Here is a 24869-nt window from a genome sequence, read left to right as displayed (position 1 = left end):
TCCTGGACGAGCAGCCATCCGTTTTTGATCTATGTTCTATTTCTAGACTCACTGAGAGGGAGTTTGTGATTATTAATGCCAGCCTCTTAACAACAGTGTGATTATTGCTTATTGAATTAGCGCGAGTTTGTGCCGCGCTGTCGCCCTCGTGTCTCCGGCAGTCGATGTGATAGGAGTGCTTCAATTAAACAGGCAGCGGTTAGCTCCCACATAACCATTTCCTCTCTCTTGCTGCACTGTGCTGATCGCAAATCACACAAACATCAATGAAATATGACCCCTGCTGCTTACCATGGAGTCCAATTCTGTGCAATTGGTTTATGTTTACCCCAGGCAGTAACGTGGCTCCGAATCAACATTGGAACAATTATCATTGATATTTCAGCTACTCTGGCTGCCAATACGCTGCTACAATGCCAATAGTGGTTTGTATCATAAGTCAAATCACGGCAGATCCAGGGCAATTATCATTATGCTGCATTATCGGAGAATTCCATCTCTCTGGTAATTGATTTTGCGCTCGTAGAGGCGGGTGTATTTTAAAGCGTTGTGTCTGCTTCCTGGAGTGCTGAAGGTAACAGACACCGAAGCCTGACGAGAGGAGACCGAGACGGAAAGAGATGCAGTAGCTTGAGGGCGTGCTGCTTATATGAGCGTGGTTATCTCGGGTTGCGGCCTTCATCCCAGGGTCACAGATAAGGGAAGACAACATCACACACACCACCCTCCCCAGTAAAGACTTTTTAATTCTCCTTCTAGCCCAGTGACCTTTTCCTTAGCAATAAGCTGGCATTCACTGAACTCCGGCACATGAATCTGCCATCATATGAGTTTTCACGGTCCCCTCCAGTTAGACTCAGACTGGCCTTTAAAAGCCTGGACGGCTCCCACAGCCTCAGCCTGATGGTCGGGTTTGTGCAGCGTTCACGAGGGCATCTTTGAGCTCATACAAAATTAATGTGCAATCTCCAAAAAAGCCAGTTCTTGTGCAAAACAATTAAATTTGATGATTGTGTATTTGGAAAACCTTAAAAACATAAAAAAGCTGCATATTTATAAAACCAATGGAAGTAATTATGTTGCATTTAGACACGTCTTTGTTTCCCAGTACAGGTTGATTAAACCGAGAAGTAGCTGCGTTTCCTCTATGTCTAGCCGCCGCATCACAGTCAAGAGCACTCAAGGGAATTATCAGCGTTTCATTTACCTCGCCGCAGAGCTTTTTGGGCTATAAAATGATCGTTCAGCGTAACGCACAGTTTTGTTCTTCTTTGATGCACGTGGCATTAAACATAAATGAGTCTACTCAGTAGGTGTGGATATATAAATTAAACTGTGTTTGGAAACCATGCTCTTGCATGCATTGATGTCCTTCTGCATTCCCGTGCAAGTACTGGATGCTTCTCTCGGTCCCATCAATTTACAACCAGGAAGTGCTGATGAATGCTGAAACCTGAGTCCTGCAGGCCAGTACATTTCATAGCCAATCACATCTAAATGAGGAAGCTATGGGGATTGTTAGGAGGTGGTGCAGTGTGTGCCTTTTTACCCCATTTCAGCCTCAATCAAAGGACTGTAATGCTGTGTCAGAGGACAGTATACCACACATGGCGTTGTAACTAATTTGGATAATTCATTAGAAACTGATATAGGCTTTAAAATGTGAACTTTGTTAACCATTGCCATTTCTAAGCCTGCAAACATACCCATATCAAGCTTTTCATAGCATGTCGTATTTTATTTTTTCCTCCTTAAGCTGCAAATATGCAAGATATATATTTATTTTTTTTAATCAAAGTTTGACTTATTGTGTACATGTTTAAATCCCAGTAAAAAAAAGAGCATATATAAACACATAATTCAACCCGGTTAGTAGGCTTACTCTCAAGGACATAAAATACAAGACTTTACTAGTACTTTAATCAGTCTCTGTTGTAGGATTATATTGCTATACAAAGACCTACAGAACAATGAAAAGGCAATTCCCTCTGCTGAGAATCTATAGCTCTCTTATTGATGCTCATCAGGGAAAGCCAGAGGATTTAGACCTTCTCTGAACACTCTTGCCCTCCTAAGAGACCCTCATGATCCGAACACCGAGCGTTGCAACATCTTCTACAAATGGCGCTGCCAATTTCCAAGAGTATTGATTGGTCAGTAGTTGGTGCTTTTATACTTATTGATTTGTTATCTTGAACAAAACCTGCTTAGGAGTATTTGTTTGTGCTTATAGCCAGTACTAGGAAGGCTTTCATTTTTCTGTAACAACGACTCTTTTTTTCCCATTATAACCTGCTATTCGATGTTGCATCTTGGTCGTCCTTTTAGATGAGGTTTTCTAGATGTGTTAACCAGTGAATGGGAGGCAAGGTTGTTGTGAGCCCCCATAGATTTACTCAGAGGTATACAAATCTCCCCTCTTCCTAAGCTGATCCCGATTAAAGGTTTGAGACAGCCAAAGCGTTTTAACTCTCCCATGCCTCAACCATCCCACTCCGCCAACGGGCTCCATGTTGACATTTCCTTGAGAAAACGAGTGCGCTGTCAGCAGCAATATGTCTCATTTCATACTGCAACGCTCAATGCAAGGGTTAGAGGAGGATGATATCGAGAGAAAAGAGACAGCTGCTTTTTCACAGGGCTACAGTGTTGTCTGTGTCTGTCTCATAAACAGTTTATATTGGATTTTTTTGTGAGGTGAGATTGCAAAAACAAGCACAAAGATGGAATTTCAGATGCACTGATTGGTATAAAAAAGGTCAGATATCAGGAACATTGTTACAATTAAACACCAATAAAAAAACATTTTCTATTCAGTAGAACTGTTTAACACTGGAGGACTAAATCAGTGTGATCCACTTTATGTATTGTCTTTCATCTTTGCCAAACAGGGGCAAACATTTATTGCATTTTTTGAATTTTTTGCCAAAACAAGCTAATAGGAGTAAAAAAAAATCTGTGGATAATCCACAGATTCTTTCAGCATAGCTTTTTGTTTCATTGTTTGATTACTGATAGCTATCTGGAGTGGCAAACAAAGAGTTATTTTTTTTGTATAATTACCCAGCAGGCGATGTTTAAGCAGAATTTTTCACAGCTGATTTTAATCTGCGCTCACGGGAATTCTGTCTCTTTTCTGTGATTTAATTAGCCTAATCAACCCTCAGCAAACAAGTTGAGGCGAAGGTTGTACTCAGTATAGTGCGTATTCATTTTTTTTCTTAACGTGACACACTTCAAACACTCTCCTTTATGGGCAGAGCGGTTTTCATCACATAAGAGCCATAAAATTTACTTTATTGTTTCAACAAGCTACAAGCTGAAGCCACATTCCCACAGACATGCCTGCTAAATACACTGTGCTTTAATTAGTCCATTTGCATCAATTTTGATGCTTAGATTTATTGCTTTAATGAAATATGATGAACTGATGCATTGTAAACTGAAAATCGCCAGATTCGATATTTTTTCAATTTAGTTTTTTGTTTTATCTGCAACTAAAAAAATAGATGAAATTCTCTATATAATCAGTAGGTAAAGTAATACTTATGTATGTAAGTATGTACTCGATATATCCTCCATAACAAGTGGGCCAGGCTTCCAAAAGTTACTATAAAAATATTTTACACTCATTCATTATTTAAAAAAAACTGAATTATTCTATCAGCAACATAATGTCATGCACACTGATTTTAACAACACCGGGCTACTGTTTAACACTGTAACTTTAATGACACAGCTTGATTACTCTTTGGCAGACATGTGTTTAACAAAACACATATTTATTTGAATATATAATTTCATACATTGTATATTGAAACTGTCAAACCCAGAATAACTCAAACAAACCATCAAGCTACTACTGTGTTAAATACATTTGTTTGTTTAGTTCCCTACTTTTTGTTCCCTTCTTAAAGCTTTTGGACTGTCAGCATCTCTGCTTTGTGTGATTTCACATTGTCTGAGCATAGAAAAAGACAAAATTGCTAATTTCTCCAATTATGCAGAGAAATCAGGAAATTTTAAATTTTACTGTATTTTATTTTTGTGAGAAAATTATTTTGTTTTCCTTTTTTAAGGATTTGAGCCGCCACTGTGACCAGAGTGCAAAATCGCTGCACGGTCCAGACTCTCTGGCAACAATAATTAAAAAATAAATAAATAAATAATGAAAAATACAAATTGGATTTACTAATGAAGAAGCTGCTTTTGGCTGCTTCCTTATTTACAAAGGGTGATATTAAGTAAACAGAACTGTTTAGTTATTATACAGACTAACAGATGGGTTTCTATAATGTCAGTCATGTAGTGTTAACATTCATATTTAATGAGTTGAAACCTACAGCCTGCACACTTTTCCCCCGTGTTCTCCAAATATGAACCTTTCAATCTTTAATTTTGTAGCTTGATGAATTCAACTGCCGGCACAGCGAGAATAGATCTAATATTGTCTAAGACAGCAGATAACTGTTAGACACCCACACTGTAGCTGACCAGTGTGAAGGTTACAGATACCGCAGTGAGGGGAGGATCTCATCATATTCTGTCCGACACATCCTGTGCTATAAACTTTGCATGAGCGTCGGGCACCGGCTGAATTTTTATCATTTTCTTATTTCCAAGCGCTCCTTCTCCCGAGCCTTCGAGCACCAATATGAACATGGGCTTGTCAGCCAGCCCAGACCAGGCTCAAGAGAAGTCCATTAAACAGGTGTTGGCAGAACATCCCACTTCCTGTTATGGGCATGTTGTGGCTCAGCCTTGTATAGCAGTACTTTTGTTTTAAATTTCAGTTTCTGATATGAATTCATGGAGTTTTGAGTGTATGGTTGCCACATCATCTTTGTGCTATGATCAAGGATCCAGACACAAAGACACAACAGCAAAGTGTGTTTCCTCTCATGTAAGTAGCAATTACTAGAGTCAGGAAACAGCAGGCTAGCAAAAGAATAAGAACAGCTAATTTTCTGATGTAACCAGTTAACCGCAGTGCGAACCTTGTATTCACACTGGATACAGAGCCTAAATTCACTTACTTTGTTGTGCTATGCATTTGTTTGAGTTTGTTGCCAAGTGAAACCGCACATACAACACAAACAGTACCTTCTGTAATATTTCCAAATCAATTGGATTAGCGTTGATTTTATTATGCTGTAATTCCCTGAAGAGGTGCATTTCCAGCCGTTCTGCAAACTGAGTTGACATGTTTGAAATGGGAGATACTGTTGATAGCAGAAATTCAGAGTTGCTATGGAAAAACATCTTTGGAGTTTTCAAACCTAGTTTTAAGTTATTATAGTTATTATATATTCTTTCATTGTGAATATTTTCATGTACTTTCTAGCAGACACTAAAACACAATGGAAGGTGCACCAGGTTTGATTATGGATACAGTCTTTGATCAGACTCTCAAATTGTTTCACAGTCATTCACTTGGAAATATTAAATGGGACCTATTATCCTCATTTCTACTAACATATTTTTGATCTGGAGCTCTGCTAGAGGAGCTTTGCATGATTCACACTTGAAAATAATCCTGGCCCTCAGTGCAGCTGCTCAGTTCATCCTCCATCTAAAATAAGCTTCTTCCTCCTCCCTCTAAGCCCACATTTTTCTGATTGGCTGCCTCTAACGAACAGAAGGTGGGGACAGCAGGTGGGCAAGGCTCCTGAGCTCACAGCCAGAGCTGTGAGCATGACATGACCATAATAGGGAGATCTGCTCTTGTTGACATCATCAAAGCCAAGAGTATAAAAGAAAAGCTATTTGAAACTGAGTATTTAGAGCAAACAGAAGCCAGAGCGTTTGGATTGCACGTACACGCACCCATTACTCAAAAACTTTTGCGATGTTTACTATGAGCGTCTACTACTGCAGAATAATTCATGTGACAGAAAATAATGATTTTTTTTTCCTTTTAATGAGTCCGCTGGATACTGCGTTGTAAACCACCTCATGGTATGCGGAAAATATTTTTACTTTCAGCAGGCATAACAACGGCCACCCGCAATAAATGAAAGACTTTGTTTTGTTTACCAAGAATTTTAAGTAGCAGAGCTGCAAATATTATTACAAACTGAGCATGTGTCATGGGAAAATGGAAAACTTTGCAGATGTAGCAACACTTGAGGGGGTGTGGTTTAGTGATCAATGTGAGCAATGGCATATTACACCACCTCCTATCATTACAATGTGTCATTGTTTATTTTTGTTTTTGTTTCTTTTGGTTGTACATGAATGAAATGGGAGGACTTTTTGAAAGTGTGAAGAGGAGGAAATGTCTACTCCCAGAGAGGGGGGAAAAAAGTTTGGCAAAGTGAAGTTAGCGAAAAGTTGGTATGCAGAAAACATCAGGTGTTGCTCTGTGATGTTGTGCTGTGTGAGTGTATGACTTGTAAATCTGGGCTCCATCAAGGCGTTCGGTGTTGCTTCACCATTTACACTGCCATCACAGGATGACGGGTGGCCCCCTCGGCTCCAGCCTCCCACAGGGTTTTCTGTAGATTTTTTTATTTTAAATTTGAAGCAGAACATTTCCTCCTTCACCATAAACTATGGCGAGGAACCTCGGAGAAGCTGAAGGATCGTTATTGTGTTTAAATGTGAACTCACATGTTGGACTGTGAAAGAGCAAATCAGAACATATTCTCTTACATGTATAAAACAAAGTCAATAGGAAAAGGGCTAACGTTTCATCCCGGGAAGCAAAAACATTATATTTCCCTCTCGTTCAGCTTTGGTTTCCAGATACTGAAATGATATATTCCGAGAAAATTGCTATTGAATATAAGTCAAGGAAGGGATGATCTCTCATAGCTCAGATTTAGCCTCTGAATATCTTTAAAAGTTCTTGCTATTGACTACAAGTCACCCAGAAATATCACGTTTTCTCACAGTTAAGTGGTCACCATACTCTAGGGACCGGAGACCTCACAAATAATATATACCAACCATGTTGGCCCTCACAGTCTGATTTCTGCTACACGGGAACGTTTTTCTTTTCTTTCTCCGTGTATTTTATTTAACAAAGGCATTTTTTTTAACCCTCTTTTCTCTCCTATAGCTCCATGGACTCAAAATCCCTCTTGTGGTAATGGGGGCTTTTGTTGCATTTCACAGTTCATCAGTTGAGGAAAATTATGGTCTGGAACACCCACACACCCCCTCCTGTCCTATAGCCGTCCCTGTTCTTCCTCCTCCTTTGTGCGCGAGGGGTTGGAGAATATATATGGAGATACAGTGGTTGGCTTCTGCAGAGATCCGTTGACTTTAAATGACTCTTTGACCCTCTAGTGTGGCTTTCCCCTCGGAGCTCACTTGGTTGAACACTGATTTTCTAAATATCCCCCTTCCCTCTTTGGGAACTGAATAACAAATGGCATTCACGAGCACAGGCCGATAGAGAGAAGTTTACAGAGCCCCGAGCATGGCATATGGTAGCATTCATATTTTGAGGCACTCATGTTTTCATTTAGCTGTGTTCGGGGGGGGTTTTAATGTTAATTGCAGCAGATAAGGGGGTGTGTTCTGAATAGAGCAGTCCCAGTGATCCCATCCCTCATTTTTACCCGTCGTGGGGGGTCAGATCTTCCTACAGTTGTGGCAGACGCTCTCCCTCCTCTACTCAGCATTTCAAAGCAGCAGGGCCTCCCATCCCTTATCAGCACAATGAATACCTTGTGTTGTGTGACTAGTGTATGTGTGTGTGCCACTTTGCTTCTATTTGTGTCTGTACGTACAGACACACTTTGCTAAATTTTGAACTGCAGTTCACATTGTACTATTTCAGAAGGCTTTTCTATCTATTTTGGGATGTATGCTGCTGTATACTATACTAATGCAAAGTGATATGTGTTTTAAAAAAGCAGCACAACATGTCTGCAACATGTCAGAAATGATTAATTTCCACCTATATGCAACATAATTTTGTCCCTCAGCCAAATTCCTATGCTACCATTGCACTAACACCATTAGCATCATCATAGCAACACTGATTGTAGTTTAGTTGCACAATCTAAAAGTTATATCCTCAGTTATGTAGGTGTTTATTTAACCTTTATTGGCTTGTAATGTCTTTTCTATAATGCACTACTGTGTATTAGGACATGTCTCAGAGTCATTTGGAGGTGGATGGAGTTGATGGAGGGCATACTGTCACCACACCTTAGTAAACCACACTGTTTCATTCTTAATTGGACTAATGACTGGTGAAAAGATGGGGATTAACGTTTTCTCGCTGTGTTAACACAAAAATGAAATTGAGGTGCAATGTCCTGTATTTGGTGTCACGGTTTATTTTAATGGAAATGTAATATAAGAGATGCACATCTGAAATAATACAGGTCACTCATTCATTCTGAAAACTTAACTCTCAATAATTTCCTTATGATACAAGAAGGAAATGGATGGATGGATGGATGGATGGATGGATGGATGGATGGATGGATGGATGGATGGGGATAGAAACCATGCAAAGTGTAGCTGTAGTATAAACACATGCAATAAGGAGTTGTAAAGCATATTGAAGCCGAGTCATCTGCTAACACAAGGGGCTGATATAACATCATCTAGTCAAAATGCATTAAAGAGAATTCGTTATTGTTTAACTCAGAAAAAAGAAGGGGGATATATTTTATGCACTTTCAAAGTTCTACTTGCTTGTTTAGACTCGCCCTATGAAACACTTCTCTCTTCTCAGACAGCTTTTAGGCCAACAGTGTCATTCTCCTTGTTCGAGGGAAATGTGAGTCGGTGCACTTCACCCTGGACAGGCTTTGAAAAAGACCCCTGGATTACATTGAGTGACAGATCCCAAACCATAAAATCTGTTATGTCTGGCCCGCACTGAGCACAGGGCAAACTCTAGATCAATAGCAACACTATCAGTGATGGAAATTGAATGCGGAATCTGAACGATGAGTACCCCCTCATGAACTGCATAAGAGCATTTTTCCAGTGCTCGTCTCAGTTATATTTCTCCCTGGCAGATGTGAGCACAGTCGCAGCTAAGAGAAAGTGTAAAGGTTGTTGGAACATATATTAAGAGTGGAGCATAAAGATAGAACTCAGAGAGATGAGCAGCAATGGATGGAATTGTTTTCAAAGTACAGAGTCGGCAGTCTTTTAAAGTGTTATTCCACTCACCTTATTTTCTTGTGCACTCAGCTTGATCTGACTCCGAAAAGTAATTTGACAGTTACCGCCATGTATCATTTTGGATAACTACCCGTTGGTAGTTTCAATCAGGCTGGAGTACTAGTTCGAAACCACGACAGAGAACAAAGTAAGAAACATGAAGTGACGACTGGGCTATGAACTCTCTTATCAGACCCATAAAAGCACATATATAAGAATGATAAAAAAAATACCAAAAAAGAAACTATATGAGCTGTCATGGAGTTTTTAGCCATTTGAACTTTTGGGAGCACATTATAATGGCTTGTCTGTGCACTCTCCTACACATGACCGAGTTGCTTTGTAAGCTAGCATCTGCCCCGCAGAGGGAACTGGAGTGGTCAGCGCACAAGACAAAGACCTGGAAAATGTGCTTGCTTAATTAAAGAAGGGGAATAACCAGTGCAGCTATTTACACCTAATTCTGACATAAATCTGCAGTTATGGCACTGGCGAGACTGTTCTCTCCCCAATTTAGGAAGTACCCGAGAGCTTTTCCTTAATAAGCAATCCTCCTGATTAAGCCCAGGCAGGAGTATATTTCTGTGGGAGAGAAAAGGACAAGAGAGGCTGAATTTAACTAGAGGGGACGTAGTTAGCAAAATGTCGTCACGGATATTGAGATGGTTAGCATTTTATTAACCCGAGTCAGGACAGAGAGAGCAAGTGGTAAATTGGGTGTAGACTTGCGCTGTCTCTAGGACTTTGGCCTAAGGGTGCTGGGATATAGACACTTGGTATTTCACCCTATCCATCTCCCAAGCCATCTCAAACTCAGGCAATACCGTCTGCCTCAGTCCATTGCTCCTCTAATTAGCAAGTTGTTTTATTTCCTGTGGCTACCAAACTAGTTTCCTGACTTTTTTTTTTTTCAGGCCTTGCCATCTGCATTGCGAGGACATGCATTCAAAGCATCTCCCTCAAGGTGTCAGACACTTGTCACAGAGGCATGATGTGACAAGGGTGCAAACGGTAATCTGTTCATTATGTTCACAAGGATAGTGAGCGATTGAGTGGCTGGCATGGAAATGCATTTTACATCCCCTCTGTCTGCACATCAGAGGCTCTAAATGAAATGATTCAGTTAGAGGTGCCAGCCATTAACTGTTACTCTGGGACACACATTGTTGTCACATTGAAGGCTCTCTTTCAACGACAGTCAGCGCCGCTTCAGATTATTCCCCCACCGTAAACACAAGGGCAATACGCCAAGCTGCAAACACAGTGGCGGGGCGCATTGGTGTTTGATATGACTGCAGTACCCCTCCTTGCCTGAATTCCCTTGGATTTCATCAAGGGTTTTCTTCTACCTGTATTATTAGCTGGCTTTCTGGCTTGCCATCACCATTGTCACTTTAGAGAGTAAAAAGATACTGAGAAGTAGACAATTACAAATTAGTTTTCAGTACATTAATATTTTTTTTCTATGTAGTTACAAGATCTGTTTTCCTTCTTACGTTACTGCATTGCTGACTGTATGCTAACTCTAGCGTCACTGAGTTAGCATACATGCATATTTGCCTTTTCTGATCCTAGAGAATTTTAATTGAACAATGTCTTCATAAACTGCTTGAGCCAAATGACAACTTTGATTAAACTCTACATTTCATGATAGATAAGAATGAAACCTCCCATATCTGTGTGCTTAACTTCCACAGCTCTACATAGGTTAGCTTAGCTTAGCTTAAAAACTGGAAACCGGTCAGTAGAAACTGAACTTGGAAAGGGAGAGGAGTTACAACAGCTCATTTCAGATGGTGGATGAATTGTGAGGTCAGTTTAAGTTAAATAAGGGCGACACTAGTGGAGTCCCACAAAATGTTTTATTCATTGGAAGATCATTGTTTTTCATGTTAGAGCTGCTGACTAGACTTCATAACAGTCACTTTGACTAACACATGGCATCGCTAGTGTCACCGATTCCCACCATGTCAGGCGTGTAGCAACATTGTGTCTCACACTGTGGCTTTTCCCCCCTCTTTTTCTAAAAATTGAGTGTGCACTTTGGCTGTCAGTAATTCTGAAGTCATTTTCAATTTAGCTCTGCAACGACTGAGCAATTTGTTTTAGTCCCAGCTGAATAAAATACGTCCGTGCTAATAATCCTAATTAGCTCCCCTAATGTACCCCCGCCCACCCTACACACTCCTCTAAATACTCCCTCTGGTGTGCAATTGAGGTTGGAACCTATTCAGCCACTACCTCTAATCTGTCTGCCTGATGAAGAGTTTCAGCCACTACAAGAGGTAAAAGTGTTGCTGTTGAAACTCGTATTTAGCACAATAAGAACTTTATAACCTTATTTTACCTCACAAAATGAGATATAGTTTTACCGTTTATTATTATATTATGTTTGTGAACAGTAAATATGCACTTGCAGAAATGCTGTGTGACTTTAGTTTGCCTTGATGGATTGCCTTGAGTTAGAGCTGCACCACAATAGTTTGCAGCAGAGGAAAGTGATATTGGTGAACCTTTGACTTCTTGTGTTGTGCAGAGTTGTGAAACTCATAGCTCATGGGAGACGTACAGCTCAAATTGATCTCAGACAGGCTGGACCAGTAAATCTATGGTGTAATAAACTGTGTGAAAAGTAGCATTTAATTTAACCTGTTTACAAACCAGATGATGAACAGCATGAGATATCTTGCAATTTTGACAAACAGCAAATGTAACATTTTTATAAGTAAACAACTTACATTGTATGATTATAAAAATGTATCCAGATATTTTATATTTAGTAATAATAATTACTTTTCACATTTTGCACTGCCAAACGGTGGGCAGCCTAACTCGCCCCTCTGGCATGCATGTTCTGCAGGCCGTACCTGTGATCTGGTGCCACCATGCGATTTGGAGGTTTGTGGTTGTGACTTAATTCTCTTCTATATACTACTAATACTATAACTACTATATTAATTTGTGGATAATGTGGTGCATCTATTCAGGTCCATAATGAAAAACTGAAAGAGTGTATTGATCTTTTAGTTTTAAAAAAAACTTTATCAGTATTTTTGGTTTCTGGAAAAATACATGCAAATACATGTAATTCCACCAGACTTTGTGCTTATCAATAACTAGCAAATATTACATGATAACCATACAGGATTTTACATTCTGTTGTTGGTATTTTATCATCCTTAAGTAGTCTAACCCAAACCAGTTTAAGACCAAGCAGTTTTTGCTTGATTATTGGAGACAAGGTATTAATAGCCGTTAACCCTTAGGAGAATATTGCTTACATTTTAGATTTTAGATGCCAAATTTCCTAAACAGCAAACATTTGATTTATAATCAGGATCGGTATCAGGCAGTGTATGGAAGATTGGCCGTGAGTATGGGTTCCTGTATTTTGAGCTTTGCCCAAGAATTCTTCTGCAACATTATTGTTGCCAAATTTTAGCAGCTGTCGTGAGAAATTAAATCCATCATAGTACTTCATTGTCTTAAGTCTGAGCTAGAAATAGAATAATGATTAAGTTGAGGAAGTATCAAAATGATCCTCACAAAGAAGAAGCACAACTGATGGTGAAACAAAAAACCAAGACATCCATATTTACAGCTTTTCTCCTCATGTTAATGATATAACTAAGCAAAACCTGGCTCAAGCTCCTGATTTATTGCTAGCGATGCTTTTGAACCTGCGGAAGTGCTTTGGGGGAATAGATCATAAAAGCCAACGTGTGTTTGTGTGTTTGTTGATGTGTGTGGCTGCGTCTCACTGTGTATCCGGGTGCCATGTGGCACTGAGCGACTCGGCTTTGCTCTGCCAAGAGATAAGAACACAGGGTAAGCTGCTCGCTGCGCCAGCCTACTGGATTTCACCTCTGAATCTTCTTTGTTGGAAGTTGTAGGGCTGCTCTATTTCTAATGTGACAGTTCTTGCAGAGTGCCATATTGACTTTATGTACTGTATATGTTCAGCGCAAGAAGCTATTTGAAATACATTATCAATGACAAAGCACTTGAGAGCAGTTAAAAAAGCAGTTAAATCCTGCCATGGCAAGAAATGGTAGGGTTGTTAAATCATTGTGCATCGAGGACAGCTTCACATGGCGGTTTGGGATATTAGCGTGTAATAGGTAGGTCTAATTGTTTTAATTATGAAAGTACTTTAAACCTAAGCACCTTATTTCATTCCAGCTCGGCCGTGTGATAGATACTGTTTAATCTGTTATTTTAGATCAGTACAGAGAGGGGAAAAAAGGGGGAGACTGGCTCCTGAAGTAAAGGTGTTAGACTGTTGTGCTGACTGGATGCATGCCTTGCAGAAGATTTCTGCCAGTGAAATGTTGGCAGCAGTCAGCAAACGGGTCGGCAACAAGAGGGGAGTGCCTGCTGGGAAGTGGAGGTGGAAGCTGGCATATGGTTGATGGTGCTCACCAGTGCTTACCCTTGTTAGGCCGCCTTTTTAGCTTGTTTCGTGTGTGCAGAACTGAGATAATTTTCAGGTTCTTATATTGTTAGGCAGCAGGGTCAGTGAGCACGCAGTGTCATGCCAGTCATTTACCAAAATTATCCAGCAATTAATTCCAATATTTTTAGACTAATCTTTCATTTGCTAAATATAGACTTCTTCTATATTAAGGGTTACCAGCTGGATTAATGGGTGTATCTGGATATAGCTGGAGAAAAGGAGGAGCTGTCTAATTGAAGAAAAGGGGTGATTGGTTAACAGGAAATGTTGCCTTTATGTGATTTAGTGCAGTCTTGTTTGCGTTTTGGTGTCTTTGCCTTTGCACTGCTACAAGATCAGACTCTTAATCAAGGCTAAATCTTGACCTTTTTGTGGACCTATTTACTCTTCATTTGTGCATTTGAAGGTGTACATTTCACTGGCTATGGAGAGGGAAGTTGTGTCTGCCTTAGCTTTCAAAATCCTTATTTTGTTGTCTTCACTTTTATAGAAGATGGGGATAGGGCTGAACGATATATCGCATTTGCGATAATATCGCGACATGATCAAGTGCAATTTTCTAACCGCAAAGGCTGCGATTATACTGCGATTATATTATACAATTCATGGGCTGCATCCTCCTGAGGCCGCATTTGTAGACCGATTACGTCACAGCGACGCGCCGAAGGCTGTCCAAATTACTACCATATCCCAGAATTCATAGCGCGGCCCAGCCAAACTCCAGTTTCCAGCAATGGCGGCCGCTACTATGTTTTAAAATTACTCATACTAATCTTTCTGGGTCACAAAATAAACTTTTAACATATTTTCAGGCGAGAAAGTAGTTGTGTAAACATCAAATATCTGCTCGGTTTATCAAGATATCCCATATTTGCAAAAGTGCTTCGACGTTTTCAGAGGCGTCTGCTACCCACCAGCTCGACAGCTAGCCGGGAGCTCGAGGGTTACTGATGCGGCCGAGAACGGCACAACTCCCGGCACATCATTTTCAGATCACCGCGGAGTTTCGCTGCTCGGGTTAAACGTAATATATAAGTCACTTAGACAACCTAAAAATGTTATTGTTGGGCTTTTTTCAGTGTTTTGTTTGTTCGTGAGTAAATCGGTTTGGCTGAGATTAAAGTTATTAGATTAGATAAAATAAAACTTTATTAATCCCCCGGGTGGGTTCCTCCTTGGTTTTCACACAGCTGACTAAACGTCAAACAGAAAACTTATTAAACAGAAGTATGAGACAGTCGAGAATTTACACCAGTGTCTGGTTATATTTTAGATAGCAAGAAGCAGACGGCCGAGTTTATTAAACTCCACCGAGACAGCGGTGACGCTAATCAGAACTAGACCGTCCAATTTCACGCCTTTAAACTTTAAAGGCGTGTTTGTGTGTGTGTTTATACAATTGCTATTATGTTTGCACTTTATGTGTAATGTTACTGACTGCAGAGATCAGTAAGATGTGTGTATTTTTTATTTATTAGTTTTATTTATTTAATATTATTTTTTAATTGAATGACTGTCTAGTAGTTCACAGATGTCGAAAAACTGAGTGTGGTAAAGCCACTGATTTTTTTTTTTATGTATATTTCTGCAATCTGCACATTGTACTGACTTTCATTTTAATGTTTACACCAGGGTTCCTTGTCAGCACTTTATGCTCAGATGTTTGTAAGCTAAAAATAAACTATTGTGTATGTTCAAATATACTGTTGTGATTGAAGAAGTTAAATAAAAATGTCAGTCATCAATTCATGCATCACCTCATGTCATCATAACAGAGGTCTGTCTTCCAGGAAAGAACAGTTTAAAATTAATGTAATATAGTATTGGCCATACTATATGATGTATTGCTTGTCTTTGTTTAATAATACAGAAGACAAATACCTTAAAAAATAATCGCATATCGCATCGCAATCGCAATATTGGGGCAAAAAATCGCAATTAGAGTATTTTCCATAATCGTTCAGCCCTAGATGGGGACCTGTGCTGTGACCACCTGCAATCAGCTGCTATCTTCATTTTGACACGCTTTGAAGTGTGTTGCTACACGACGGCGATTGAAGTGCAAAATGACCTTGCCTTTATGTGGGAATATAGGCAGGATATAATCAATTGAAAACCATTTGAGTCAAGTATCCTGTTACAAAGAAGCGTATCATAAATGAATTTCGCTCTTCTGCACAGACCAACTCCATCTGACTCCATGTTGGCAGTCTGTCTGCATTTATAAATTAGACAGGAGTTATTTACAAACTTCACTCATCTGTGTGAGAGTGATTGCAGTCACTCTAAGTCCAGCTGCAATTGTTTGCAGACAGGTTGCCTCCCACCAGGTGAACTGTGCAATCACCTTGTTTTCTTACTGTTGTGTGAATGAGCAATAATTTGCTGATAAGACCTACTCAGGGTGAAAGAAGGTAAAGAGAAAACATTAAAAACACATTTAAACACAGAGCGCTTTGTTTTAAATATGATATGAAAGATTCCAGAAAAAATAGTTTTGTTCCATGCTTGCATCCGAGTTGCTAACTTTTATGTGTCTTTTATATTTGGGAAGCTTAAGCAGCAGCCAATGGTTGAGAATGTACTACTGCAACTTTGTGAAGAAAGCCAACACAGAACATGCTGATTAAAAATGGAACAGTGACAACGTAAAGGAAAAAATTTATAAATGTTTTTATTTTTTTCTATTAAAGGAAAAATCTGAGCCCTTGACCCCTACAGTGGGACTGTCTTATGTTGTATATTTAAGACTTGAGGAGTCGCTGAATTATGAAGTGTGAAAATGATGTAACCCATATGCTGGGGTTTCCAGAGCTCTTCACAACCATCATCAAAACACCAAATAAGGGAATGTTGTTTTGGCGGCATGATGTCTCAACCAGGAGAGCCTTAGACTCACTGCCAGCACACTGAAGCTACTCCAGCAGTGTGCAGCAGCCCCGCAGCTACTCACATACTCCTTAGTGGTTTTTATTTTTCATCACTTTGTCCAAATGTTGCTACAGCACACCTTTCTAACTGCTAGTTCCACTTAAAAACAACACTTTTTGGTGCTATGGGTAGAGGATCCCAGTTGTCGCCTTTACACTTTAACATGTTAAACTAACATAACAAATCTAGTTAACCCTCTGTGACCACCATGAATGCTACCTGAAAGAATTACAGTACACATGAAAACTAAACTTTACTCTATTTTTGGCTAGTTTTCACCAATCCAGTGTTGACTTTGTTGTAGCATGGTTTTTGTGTTTTCTTTAGCAGTTTTGATGGATGATAAAATATTTTTTTTATGAATATTCAGAAGAGAAACTTTTACTTGAAGGGCTAGTAGAAGTATGATATAGGTTTGAGTGACAGCCACTAAACACCCCAAACAAATCCCTTCTGGACACCGCCTGGCTGCCTCCAGCACAACAATTTAAATCCCACCTGATAATACCTCTTGTCGTGCTGACAGCTGTCATCAAGTCAGCCATGTTCACTGTTTAGTTCGCTTTTTAAATTAGCGAGTGGATATTCTCACAATGGTCTTTGTTTTTCCTCTGCTGAAAAAGAAAAAAGTACACCCTGAGGGAATGCAGCCAGGCATGGCGCGAGTTGTGTTCGCGTTGCTGAAAATTGACAGGCAGTTTGATTTGACATTTGCAGCAGTTTACTGCCACCATTAACAAAGTTCTGAGTATTTCGGTTTGGATTTGCTGCGTATGAACAGTGCTTAATCTCTTTCTTTTGTACTGTATATGGTGCAAACTGTCTTCTACCATATGTGCTTTAATCTTCTTCATTATAGAAATGATGAAGCCTTGATCTCCCGCATAAGCACTGCCCACTTAGTAGTCAGGACAAGCTAGATGAGTACAGGGGACAAAAACTTTGAAAAAACACTCCAGATAAAGTTATATTTTTGAACCGTTTGACAGCTCAGTGAAATATCTAACAAAGGAAAGTTTGATTTGTAGCTTTGCAGTCATTTAAATGACTAACAGTTGTGGTTTTGCATTCAGAGTTTAAAAAAAGGCGAAGACAACTATGCAGTAATTTGGACTTAGTTGAGCTGTCAGCATAGCTGCTGGGTGTCTTATCAATTTCTGTTAAGCATCAAAACGCTTGTAGACCTCAGCTGCATGCAAAATAGCAAAAGAATCATTATGTTAAATCACACCAGCATTACGGCAGTGATTTAGGCTCATTGTTGGCCATAAAACGCAGCGTAAGTGGAGCCTGTGGAGTTATCAGCTAATGTTCTGAAACAGACAAACAGTAATATTTTATTCTGCTGAAAGACGTGGAGGGCTGAGGCAGACCAACCTGTAAACACTGGACTCTCCCATTAGCCATAGACCATACCTGCAGGAGATGAACCAGTGTTCGTGACCTGTGCCTTGTGTTTTGGATGTGTGCAGAGGTCCTGTGCTGAGGGCTAAATAGATGTACTCAATTTCACAGAGTCTCTTGAAGGTAGAGATCTAAAGCTGAGATCTGGATGTGAGTTGGCTCGTGTGAAGCACGCTGAGGTGAGGAGCAGACTACCCTGAATTATTGACAGCCAGCCTGGCTGCTGATCACACCCTTCCTACTCCCCTGGTAGAGAGATCCTGCTGTGAGGAGCTACAGGTTTGGGTAAAAACACCAGGATTTCTCTGTAGCGCTCCTCTTCATCGCTCTCTTTCACTGTGTCGTTTTTGTTCACTGGTTCGTCTTTCCTTAATAAAGCTGTTAGACTCTTTTGATTTTATATACAATTTTAATCTTTTTCTTTTTTCTTGCAAACATCTGCTTTACAAAACATTTTTTTCTCTTCCTTACCTGATTTACAATGGAGTCTATGCTTCCAGCTCATTTAATGCAGCCTCACATATGTCTGAATCAAGGCTGTGATGTACAAACTGCAAACCTTTAGTAACAGAATTCACAAAATAAAGCCACAAGTCTTTCTTTTTTTACTCCACATCTGAATATCTGGATGAATAACTCAGCATCCCTCGCAGGAGAGCGAGGGTTAAGAATCAGGCCATCTGTCCGGTCTCTCCAGCTTGTGTCAGCATCACTGAGGAAAACAAAAAGAAAGAACAAAATTATCAACATTTTGTATTGTCATATGCATTGTCTGCATTGCTAACTGTATGTCTTGTCATTAAACTGATCATATTTTAGGATTAGATTTTAGATTTATTTTTGTGGCAATAAATGTGTATTACACGTCCTGCAAATGAAAAAAGTGTGTTTCCCAATTGTCTTTGATTTTGGTTTATTAAAAAAAGCTTGTTTCTAATCTGAAAATACACAAAAATCCAACAAAAAAGGCAGCACTTAGCATACACATAGATCTGTGTGGAGACTGCACATTAAGCTTTTTGTAAATGGCACCGACTGTGTATTATATATGGACTGCACACCACTTCTATAGAGCATCCTTTGCATGCCTGCTTTCTATGCTTCTGCACAGCTCAGCATAGTTTTCCATCTTCTAGTCTGTTAAGCATCAGAATAAACTCTTACACTTAAAACATCCAATTCATGAACCTGTAAAGTGTAAAAACGTCACCAAGTGTTTGAGTTTTTGAAAGTTTACAATCCAAAAATATCAGACTTGAAATTTGTATGTTTTTATTTGATAATTCTTTGGTCATTCAGTGTAAATAAAGGGTTTCATTGTTGGGAGAAAGTTGGATCTATGGAAAACTGTGTTGCCCACTTGGAGATCCTACAGTATGCGTTGACGTCCCCTGCCAGAACATGAACAGTTCAGTTTTCATTTCTTTCCACGTGCCACGGCTAATTTTCAAGACTTTCTTGATATTTGGGAGATTTATTAATTCACATAGATTGGCTGCCACGTTCCTATTAAGAAGTTAAATTTGGGAGGAGGTTTGGCTTGGCCGTTCATTCTAGCTGCCAACAGACTCTCTCCAAGGGTTTCAGTCTGGAACTGCAGGCAGACACACACACTGAAACACAGTGCAGAGCCAGTGAAACGAAACAGCTTTCAGTGTGCGTGTCAGTGCAAGTAGCCTCGTGTGCTGTGGCTTCTTTTTGTGGATTAAGTAATATATGAAAACACCAAGATTTCTGCTAGCTGTCAGTGATTTGTTTTTTGTTATTTTGTATCTTCATCCAAATGCTACAAGACAAATTTGATTTTGTGCTCCACAGTCACTGAGTTTACATAATACTGAAAACCTGTTGGCAATGATAACGTGCCTAAAATGAGAAGGTCTGGGTGTTGGCTTTGGAAGCTTCTATGTAAATGTCACCAAATGCTCAAAGTATTTTGATGTGTGTAAACTTCCCTAAGAAAATTGAAATGAAACATTTTTTATTTTTATTAGTATTATTATTTCACTGAGTGTTCAGTTTGCCCCTGTAGGTTTGAAGGCCACAGGTTACCTTTGTTCATGTTTGACTGAGGAGATTTTATTAGCGTGCCTGTGGGAATAGTGAAACACACTGTCCAAAAATATGTCACATTATCCTACTGCAAAGCAGCAACCTGTCAGCTTGCATGCAGGGTTGTGCGGATCAGAACAGAGCATCACATGTGATAGGCCTAAAGGTCTGATATGTGATCAGACCTTTAGGCCTAACTCTGCCAGATGATTCTCCACTGGAGAGAAATGCCTTTGTGGCCCTTACTTTGAGCAGAGTGTCACTGTCTGGTTGAAAGAAGAAAAAAAAGGCTTTCTTATAGTTGAGTGCACATTTTTTTCCTTCATAACATTCTATTACACTCAAATTAACTGTGAAATATTGAACTAATTAGACTGTTATAGTTTCAGGACCATGGACAGAGCATGTGGGTTTCATTGTGATGCCATGAGTTGTGCTGTAGCACATAACAGGTTTCAACTGGTGGACCTACACATATTCAGCTGCATGCAGTATGTTAGATCACACACACACACACACACACACACACACACACACACACACACTGTTAACACCACCAGCCGCAGAGTGTAGAAATAAACTTTTGTCAATCAGGCATGTATGTTTTGTTTCTGTTTTTTCCCCTTAAAGGGATTATAGTTGTCTTAATACAAGACTGCTACAGACTCTGCATGGTTCACAGTCAGACGTAGATCAGAGGCTGTTAATTACTGAAGCCTGTTTTCATTATAACTACTCTGTCTGTCACTGCCACAGGACTACATTTAACATATACATCTATGGCCTACATTTTTATGCTTTTCTAATTATAATTCACACTGTGCCTATCCTGTTAGCATACCTTAAAAAAACAACAGCTGAATATCATCTTTGATATTCCACCAAGGGGAGGGCCAGAGGGGGCACTGGCCCTCTGGCCCTCCCCCCAACAAGACTGTCCTATGTTGGAAATAATCCAAATAGATGTGAGCACAAGACTGTGGAAGGCATCGAGTTGAAACACAAACTTGATATTTATTCCTGCTTAAAACAGATTATTATGGATTTCAAAATGTATTTGGTTTTCATATGTACCTATTTTCAGTGATATTAACTAGCAGGGAATTATTTAGACATATAATTCTTTTCTCTCTTTCTTTTTGACATATTTTTTAAGTAATCTATATTTGACAACAGCACAATAAAAGAAAAAATTCTGTTTTTGTTCTGTTGGTGTGTCACCCCAATATTTTCAGTAGTTCCCATATGGCCACCCATATGAAAAAATTCTGGAGGCACCACCGCTTACTCTGTGACCTTGCTCAAAATTGCATAACTGTTGGCAGGTTGGACTCGTGACATTGAAATGAACTGACTGCACCTTTGTTTAAAAAACAGCAAAATATTTGTTAGTCACCTGTAATCAGCAAGATTGTACCCACATGCTAATTTGCCCTGTTTAGTAAATCCAGCCAAAAGATTTCTCCATATATATATATATATATGACCATATGGACATTAACATCATATGTCCACATACAAATGTGTGTAAAGGTTTTACACTAGCCCCAGCTGATGATAATGTGATATAATAGGAACTTACATATCATCATCAGTATCACCAAATCTGACTCATTATTGATGTGAGTACACACAGTACACCAAATCTACAAACCCACACATCCAGGCAGTGGGATGACAGCGCCCAAGAGATTAAATCCATAGGGAAGGCTGAATTACAGCCAGCGCTCATTCCCATCAATACTGTTGAGTCAGAGGAAAGCTTGAAGTTTGATCTTCCTTCGTGATATACATTATCTTCTGTTTTGCACTGCACCACTGACACCTTGTTTATGTTGAAAGAAATGCCAGGTTGAGTGGTGTTGACACTGTCAATCCCCCCTCTCTCATAAAAAATCTGCTGTTATTTGCTTTGCTCTGCACACTGCATCTGATAATGTGTCTTAATTGTCGATGGTGTTTTAGTACAAACATTGTTTCAAACATTCAAATAGTCTGTTCAGCCTAATAGTAAACTATGTTTACTTCTTGTATGCATCATTTGAACTAGGAATTTTTCCCTTCGGCATCCATTGCCTTTTTCATTGCCACCTCTTCCCTGCCAGCATGTTCTCCCTCGCCAGTAACAAAACTAGGCCAGCCGAAGAGAGTAGGCACAGAGCAGTTTGCCGGTGTAGTTGAAATGAGAGATAAAGGCTGAAGTCAAACAGGCGGTGGCAAGGCAGAGCATCGTCGCTTGTTTCCCAAGTTGCATCCGAGAGCTGTCGAGGCGTTCGCTTCCTGCCATGTTTAGCGTTGTGACAGAGCATTTGTAACACCTCCACCCATGGCTTCCACAACTCTGTCACGTCAGATGAAATCAACTTTCAGAGAGGAGAGAGGTAAAAGAAGAGGTGGTGGAGGGAAAGGGAGGAGGCACATAGAGGAGTCAGAGCAGGATATTTTTCTGCTTAGCGAGGAGATGCTGGCGATGAAAACACTGCACCCCAGTTTCACTATGTATTATTATTGTTGTCAGTCACAAGCAAAAAATAAAATAAAATCTTACTTGTGCCCCGGGTGTGTGTGGACGTGGAGGGAAGTGCAGAATACCTGAACAGGAATCCAAGGGTGAGAATAAACAGGAAAAGCACACTGAGAAGGGAAACGGTGGTTGTGCGTTAAGTGCATGGGAATTAAACAACCACGGTGTTTATAGATACTGTCCTGAATGAAAATAGCAGACCACTGAGGTGTGTTACAAAAGTTTGCTGTCTGTGTGCTGGAAATGCACAGTTATTGTTAAAACAGGTAAACAGCAAAAACAGAGGAAAAGGACTTTGTTAGCCCTTATTGCTCAAAAGGAGAAAAATCCCCCAACTACACAGCAAAATCGCCAGTGTTAAATTGACACTGTGAGTGTTAAATTTAACACTAGAAAAGTGTCTATATGTGTCCACTCTTTTGAGTGTTAAATTAACACTTTTCAAAGTGTTATATTTTTAACAACGAGCTAGTGTTATTTTAACACTGCACAGAGTTAAAAATTAACACTGAGTAACACTGACCAGTGTCAAAAATATTCTACACTGGTGTTAAGTGTTAAAAATTAACACCGAATAGTGTTGGTGGTACTTTACACTAGCCCTGGTGTTAAAAAATTCAACTCTGAATAGTGTTAATTTTCTAACACTAACACTAGTGTCAGTCAAATCATTAATACCACCAGATTACAATAAACTCCCATTAATCTCTGATATCTCTACTGCTACAATTAACCCCCAACATCCACCCATTACAAAGAAATACAAGACATTAACGTTCCAAAATACTTTGTATTCAGATACACCACAAGTAAACAAGTCATACAAAATTACAGTATGGGACAATGTACATTTTGTCATCAGTGCCATTTGAAAATTGCCTATCATAAGGTCTATATAGTACACCAGATCATCTACAGAGATCAGTGCAAAGACATCTAATCCATCCTCAATAACAAATGCATTTAAGTGATCATTGAAATATACTGTTGAGACCTTACAAGTTAGAAGATAAGTATTGAAATCGCTAACAATTATACTGACAATCTTACTGAACAAAGGCATCTCATTTTCAACACCAGAACAAACATACATCCCAACTTGATATTCTGTACCATAACTTTTGACCCAGGAAGTTGTAGAAACAATAGAAGAAACATCAAACATTTTATTCAGTGCTTCACTGCCTTTTAAGCTGCTGGCCAAGACTTCATTAATGGGGCCGAACTGTAATCTTTTAAAATAAAAATTTTCAAAATGAAAGGCTAATTGATTCTGATGTTTTTTTACTAGTGTTTTTGTGATATTTTTAAAGTTCTTTACAGATCTTTTGAAGAACTTGTGCTTTGCTTCAAATCTCATGCACCACATATGTATGAGTGGCCCAATTTTTCTAATGCAGCGTGGGTAATGGATCATTAGGTGGTGCTTTGGAATCAAATTCCGTTCTGGAAAGAGAGATTTGAAAGCCTTGTGATGATCGGCAATCAGATGTTTCAAATAGCAAGTCATGCCATGAGTTATAATGGGTGAAAAAACAATGTTCACAATTTGAACTAACAAAAGTAGCAAGTTCCAATGTCCATCATTTCTGCAAACGATATCTCCAAAAATCAATGGGCTATTCCGCAAAAGACACCATGACTGCACAGCATTAAGCCCAAGATCTTTGCTGTTGTCATCCAGTTTTAGCCCACCTGGCCTGTTCCTTCTCTGTGCATATCCGTAGTTAAAGCTTATAATTCTCTGTGACAATGAATTCAAGGATATCAAAGAGGTCTTAATCAAGTACTGAAACACAAGCTTTAACTCATACTGCACCACTCCCTCTAGTAGATCATGCATTATGTCTACAGCATAGTTGTCTGAAATATGGAACAGCCGAAGTGAATTGAGTAAACAATTTCTTTTTACACCAAATGTTGAGGCCAAAGCAGGATTTTGTTGAATGGCACCACAGTGTTTGTAATGAAGTTCTTTGGAACGCAGTGTTAAGCCTACATGATCTTCACTAAAAACTGACTGCAACTCTGTCTTATCAGTTAAACAAAATCTACAACAATAGTTTGCACTAAATGATTCAACAAAACCAAAAATGCTATGTAAAGCCAAGTTGTCACCTGTAATCTGAAAAAGCGAACCTCTCACAGGTGTGGCTGAAAAGGGCACTTGCATTCCTTCAGTCTCTAAAATCTTTAGATCATCAACAAGTGGCTTTAGGATAGGATCAAACCCATATTTTTTTAAGTCTTCTGAATGAAAAAGGGCTACAAGATGAATGTTCATCAACACAGAATTTAACTCTGGTGGCAAATTTCTCAAAACAAAATAAATACAACCAAGTTTGTGCACCCCCTTTTTTGAGCCTA

The 24869-nt window shown here is 39.4% G+C and overlaps 1 protein-coding gene across 4 annotated transcripts in view; it reads left to right on the top strand.

Annotated features, from left to right (window-relative positions):
* The window catches only part of ntng1a (netrin g1a), a 130532-nt gene that overhangs the window by 16516 nt on the left and 89147 nt on the right, over window positions 1–24869 (top strand). The window lies entirely within an intron of this gene.

Source organism: Copadichromis virginalis, linkage group LG9 (genome assembly GCF_057382275.1).
Source record: "Copadichromis virginalis isolate Kocher_CV1m ecotype Utaka linkage group LG9, C_Virginalis_male_GT1.1, whole genome shotgun sequence".
In the NCBI taxonomy this organism is placed as follows: domain Eukaryota; kingdom Metazoa; phylum Chordata; class Actinopteri; order Cichliformes; family Cichlidae; genus Copadichromis; species Copadichromis virginalis.
This window is presented reverse-complemented; position numbering and strand designations above follow the sequence as displayed.